This window comes from Bactrocera neohumeralis, unplaced genomic scaffold (genome assembly GCF_024586455.1).
Source record: "Bactrocera neohumeralis isolate Rockhampton unplaced genomic scaffold, APGP_CSIRO_Bneo_wtdbg2-racon-allhic-juicebox.fasta_v2 ctg4366, whole genome shotgun sequence".
Taxonomy (NCBI): Eukaryota; Metazoa; Arthropoda; class Insecta; order Diptera; family Tephritidae; genus Bactrocera; species Bactrocera neohumeralis.
Window position 1 is genome coordinate 1,256 of NW_026091403.1, and position 6,867 is coordinate 8,122.

The 6,867-nt window shown below is 27.7% G+C and overlaps 2 pseudogenes; both read left to right on the plus strand.

The window, feature by feature from the left end:
• The first annotated feature begins 1,790 nt into the window (after positions 1-1,790).
• Positions 1,791-2,882, plus strand: LOC126767150 (NADH-ubiquinone oxidoreductase chain 2-like; annotated as a pseudogene).
• A 224-nt stretch (positions 2,883-3,106) lies between these two features.
• Positions 3,107-5,275, plus strand: LOC126767149 (cytochrome c oxidase subunit 1-like; annotated as a pseudogene).
• Positions 5,276-6,867: the final 1,592 nt, after the last annotated feature.

The window sequence follows — 6,867 nt, forward strand, 5'->3', positions numbered from 1 at the left end:
ATAAATTTATTGTAACCCATCTCTACTTAAATATAAGCTACACCTTGATCTGATATAAATTCTTATAAAAATTATAGAAAATTATTATTCTAATAAAATATTCTGATAACGACGGTATATAAACTGAAAAACAAATTTAAGTGAGGTACATCGTGGATTATCAATTACAGGACAGGTTCCTCTGAATAGACTAAAATACCGCCAAATTTTTTAAGTTTCAAGAACATAACTACTACTACCTTAGTGATTAAAGTTACATTTTAAATAATAGGGTATCTAATCCTAGTTTATAACTAAAATTTACAAGCTTCAAAACCTTTATAAAAAAATTTTTTAAATTTAAAATTTCACCTAATAAATTTAATGTTATTTTCATATAATAAATTTTAACTCACACCAAACAAATTTTATTCGCATTATTTGTGTAACCGCGGCTGCTGGCACAAATTTAGCCAATACTCTATGAAATTACTATTTCCAAATTTCTTTGATTAATAATACTATTTACTGAGAATATAATTAAATTTTATTTACTATTTAAATAAATAAAAATACACGCAAAAACTTACATATAAAATAAATCAATAATAAAATACAAAGCCAAAATAAAACTTTAATATTAGTTAAATTAATAATCAATATATAACAACAATAAATATAAATATTAAAATAAATAACGTTATTAAGTTAATAAAAAAAAAATTAGATTAAAAACCTTAAATAAAACCGATTAGTAGTTTCTCTTAAATCAGCAATTACCCCCTAAGTAATATACCGTTTTTCATTAAAAAAATTAGATGAAACTTAATCTATTATAAAAAATCAACTAAATTAAATCTTACTGTTAATTTTTAAAATTAATTTTAAATCTATCCATATTTATAAAAATAAATATTAATAATAAAAAAAAAATAATATACAAATTGAAATAATAATTAAATTAAATAATAGAAAAAAATTATATTAATAACTAGTAATTTAACTAATATTTAAGTTTCATCTAATTTTTTTTTTTTTTTTTTTTTTTTAATAAATTTTATAAATATTAAATTTATTTATAAATATTTTATCATGTATTTATTTTAAATGTAAATTTATTTATTATACTTATATAAATATTAAAAATAAATAAACGATATACCAAGTTAAGATTAATATATATATATATGTATATAAATATTTAATTAATTAATAGATATCTATATTCATATAAAAAAAAACCTTAAGATTCATAGATGAATAACAGTATTATCAATTTATTAGTATATAATATAATCTAACATTATAAACATTGTTATAAATTAATATTAAAAATAAATTTATTATAATCATTTATCTATTTATATGAAGTTGATCTTTTAATTCTCGGAAATGTCTATATTGGAATTTTAAGTTATCTAGATTAACAAAAATTAATTTTTAAAGCAGTACTTTTTTTATTTATTTAAATACTTAAAAAATAATTTTTAATTAAGGTATGTATACAACTTAAATGTAAGTAAAAAAAAAAAAAAAAAAAAAAAAATTAGATGAAAACAGCCTATTTCATTTGAAATAAGTTAATTTCATTCAATGAATTGCCTGATAAAAGGGTTACCTTGATAGGGTAAATAATGCAATCAGTATTGCATTCATTATATTTAATAGAATTAAACTATTTCTAAAAGTATCAAAAACTTTTGTGCATCATACACCAAAATATACCTTATTTATTAAAATAGCGATAACTATAAAAAATATACCTATTTAAATTAAAAATCAACATTAGGTTAAATAAAAAGATAAGCTAACTAAGCTACTGGGTTCATACCCCATTTATAAAGGTTCTAATCCTTTTCTTTTTAATTTTTAATAATTCAGCAAAAATTATATTCTTTTTTATCTTAATAACAGGAACCCTAATTACCGTCTCATCTAATTCTTGATTAGGTGCCTGAATAGGGCTAGAAATTAATTTGTTATCATTTATCCCCCTAATAAATAGTAATAACTTAACATCTACAGAAGCCTCATTAAAATATTTTTTAACTCAAGCCATAGCATCAGCAGTGCTACTGTTTGCTATTATATTAATATACTTGAATAATTACCCAATTACCCAAGACAATTCTTCTTACAGTAATTTAATTATTATTTCTTCACTACTATTAAAAAGAGGAGCAGCACCGTTTCATTTTTGATTCCCTAATGTTATAGAGGGACTCTCTTGAATAAACGCCCTTACTTTAATAACATGACAAAAAATTAGCCCCTCTAATACTAATCTCTTACACAACACAAAACACCTTTATTTTCGTAGCAATTATTGCCTCAACTATCACAGGATCGTTAGGAGGGCTCAATCAAACATCTCTGCGAAAATTAATAGCCTTTTCATCAATCAACCACTTAGGATGAATACTAGCAGCTATACAAGCGAATGAATCAATATGGTGTATTTACTTTTCTTTTTATACATTTTTATCATTCAGCTTAACCTTTATATTCAACAATTTTAAGATATTCCATATTAACCAATTATTTAATTCATTCTTCAATTCTAAAATCCTTAAGTTCATTTTATTTTTAAACCTACTTTCACTGGGTGGACTGCCCCCATTTATCGGATTTTTACCTAAGTGGCTAGTGATTCAACTTTTAGTACTAAAAAGTCAATATATGTTAATAACGATTATAACAGTTATAACACTAATTACCTTATTTTTTTATCTACGACTATGTTTCGCGGCATTTATGCTTAATTATTATGAAAATAATTGAACTATTAATATAGTTATCAACAATATTTCTTTTAAATTAATACTAGTCCTATCGTTTATCTCCACATTTAGTCTAATCTTAGTTTCTACGGTTTATTTATTCTTATAAATTATAGCATACAAGGCTTTAAGTTAATTAAACTAATAGCCTTCAAAGCTATAAATATAAGTATAAATCTTTTAAGCCTTAGTAATTTATTACTCCTTTAGAATTGCAGTCTAATGTCATTATTGACTATAAAGCCAAACTTAAATATTAGTTAAATTACTGTAAATGATTAAAAAGAATAAATTCTTATAAATAGATTTACAGTCTATCGCCTAATCTTCAGCCATTTAATCGCGACAATGGCTATTCTCAACAAATCATAAAGATATTGGAACTTTATATTTTATCTTCGGAGCCTGAGCAGGGATAGTCGGAACATCCCTTAGAATTTTAGTCCGAGCTGAACTAGGGCATCCCGGAGCATTAATCGGAGACGATCAAGATTTATAATGTAATTGTAACAGCCCATGCTTTCGTAATGATTTTCTTTATAGTTATACCAATTATAATTGGTGGTTTCGGAAACTGGCTTGTTCCTTTAATATTAGGTGCGCCCGATATAGCATTCCCACGAATAAATAATATAAGATTTTGATTACTACCTCCTTCCCTTACACTACTATTAGTGAGAAGTATAGTAGAAAACGGAGCTGGTACAGGTTGAACAGTTTACCCACCCCTATCGTCTGTTATTGCACACGGAGGGGCTTCAGTTGATTTAGCTATTTTCTCACTTCACTTAGCTGGTATCTCATCAATTTTAGGAGCAGTGAATTTCATTACAACAGTTATTAATATACGATCTACAGGGATTTCGTTTGACCGAATATGGGGGAGGAGACCCTATTCTTTACCAACACTTATTTTGATTCTTTGGACATCCAGAAGTTTATATTTTAATTCTTCCAGGATTCGGAATAATTTCTCATATTATTAGTCAAGAGTCAGGAAAAAAGGAAACATTTGGATCTCTAGGAATAATTTATGCTATGATAGCAATTGGCTTATTAGGATTTATTGTATGAGCTCACCATATATTCACAGTAGGTATAGATGTAGACACTCGTGCCTATTTCACTTCAGCCACAATAATTATTGCTGTACCTACAGGTATTAAAATTTTTAGTTGACTAGCCACATTACATGGTACTCAACTAAACTATTCCCCAGCTATACTATGAGCCCTAGGGTTTGTATTCTTATTTACAGTAGGAGGATTAACCGGAGTAGTTCTTGCTAATTCATCTGTAGACATTATTCTTCATGACACATACTATGTAGTAGCTCATTTCCACTATGTTCTATCAATAGGAGCAGTTTTTGCTATTATAGCAGGGTTTGTTCACTGGTACCCACTTTTTACAGGATTAGTATTAAACCCTAAATGATTGAAAAGTCAATTTATTATTATATTTATTGGGGTAAACCTAACATTCTTCCCACAACACTTTTTAGGGTTAGCAGGTATGCCGCGACGTTATTCAGACTACCCTGATGCCTATACAACATGAAATGTAGTGTCTACTATTGGTTCATCTATTTCTTTACTAGGAATTCTATTCTTCTTATTCATCATTTGAGAAAGCTTAGTAACACAACGACAAGTAGTTTACCCTATACAGCTTAGCTCTTCAATTGAATGACTTCAAAACACCCCTCCAGCTGAACACAGTTATTCAGAACTGCCTCTTTTAACTAACTATCTAATATGGCAGATTAGTGCAATGGATTTAAGCTCCATATATAAAGTATTTTACTTTTATTAGAAACTAATGACAACATGAGCTGCCCTTGGCCTTCAAGATAGAGCCTCTCCTCTTATAGAACAACTTACCTTCTTTCATGACCACGCTTTAATAATTTTAGTAATAATTACAACATTAGTAGGATATTTAATATTTATACTATTCTTTAATTCATACACTAATCGAAACCTTCTTACATGGCCAAACTATTGAAATAATTTGAACAATTCTTCCAGCAATTGTCCTACTATTTATTGCCCTACCCTCCCTTCGACTACTATATTTACTAGATGAAATTAATGAACCATCAGTTACATTAAAAGCTATTGGACATCAATGATATTGAAGCTATGAATATTCAGACTTTATGAATGTAGAATTTGATTCATATATAATTCCAACTAATGAATTAACAACAGACGGATTCCGACTTCTAGATGTTGATAATCGTGTAGTTTTACCCATAAATTCACAAATTCGAATTTTAGTGACAGCAGCAGACGTAATTCATTCATGAACAGTGCCAGCTTTAGGAGTAAAGGTTGATGGAACCCCTGGTCGACTAAACCAAACTAATTTCCTAATAAATCGCCCTGGATTATTTTACGGTCAATGTTCAGAAATTTGCGGGGCTAATCACAGATTCATACCCATTGTAATTGAAAGCCTTCCTGTGAATCATTTTATCAAATGAGTAACTAGTAGAACTAATTCATAATTTTCATTAGATGACTGAAAGCAAGTACTGGTCTCTTAAACCATCTTATAGTAAATTAGCACTTACTTCTAATGAAAAAAATTAGTTAAAAAATAACATTAGTATGTCAAACTAAAATTATTAAAGTATTTAATATTTTTTAGTGCCTCAAATAGCCCCCATTGGTTGATTAAGTCTGTTTATTATCTTTTCAATTACTTTCATCTTGTTTAGTATAATAAATTATTACTCTGTAATTCCTAAAACACCTAAATCAGAAATCTCAAATAAGTATTCAACAACTTCTTTAAACTGAAAATGATAACAAATTTATTCTCTGTATTCGACCCCTCATCAAGCATTTTCAATTTATCACTAAATTGAATAAGAACATTTTTAGGACTTCTCCTAATTCCTTCTGCCTACTGATTGATACCTTCACGATGACACATCTTCTGAAATTCAATTCTTCTTACACTTCATAAAGAATTCAAGACTCTTTTAGGGCCATCAGGACATTCAGGGTCAACCTTTATTTTTGTTTCTCTATTTTCACTAATTTTATTCAACAATTTTATAGGATTATTCCCCTATATTTTTACAAGAACAAGTCATTTAACGCTTACTCTTACATTAGCTCTACCCCTATGATTATGTTTCATACTTTATGGATGAATCAACCACACACAGCACATATTTGCTCACCTAGTCCCTCAAGGAACTCCTGCAGTTCTTATACCATTTATAGTGTGTATCGAAACTATTAGTAATATTATTCGACCTGGAACTTTAGCCGTTCGATTAGCAGCTAATATAATTGCAGGACACTTATTACTTACTCTTCTAGGAAACACCGGACCCTCCCTTTCTTATGCAATTGTATCTTTATTATTAATCGGTCAAATTGCTCTATTAGTATTAGAATCAGCAGTAGCTATTATTCAATCATATGTATTCGCAGTTCTAAGTACACTATACTCTAGAGAAGTAAACTAATGTCAACACACTCAAATCACCCCTTTCATTTAGTAGATTATAGCCCGTGACCTTTAACAGGAGCAATCGGAGCTATAACTTCTGTATCAGGACTAGTAAAATGATTCCATCAATATGATATTTCATTATTTGCCTTAGGAAATATTATTACTATTTTAACCGTTTATCAATGATGACGAGATGTTTCTCGAGAAGGAACTTTTCAAGGATTACACACTCTACCTGTAACACTAGGACTACGGTGAGGAATAATTCTATTTATTTTATCAGAAGTTTTATTTTTTGTATCTTTATACAGCTATTCTATTGTCCTCAGGAGTAACTGTAACATGAGCTCATCACAGTTTAATAGAAGGTAATCCTAAACATTTCAAAATTAGATCCGTTTAAATAAATTTATTGTAACACATCTCTACTTAAAAATAAGCTACACCTTGATCTGATAAATCAGCAATTACCCCCTAAGTAATATACCGTTTTTCATTAAAAAAATTAGATGAAACTTAATCTATTATAAAAAATCAACTAAATTAAATCTTACTGTTAATTTTTAAAATTAATTTTAAATCTATCCATATTTATAAAAATAAATATTAATAATAAAAAAAAATAATATACAAA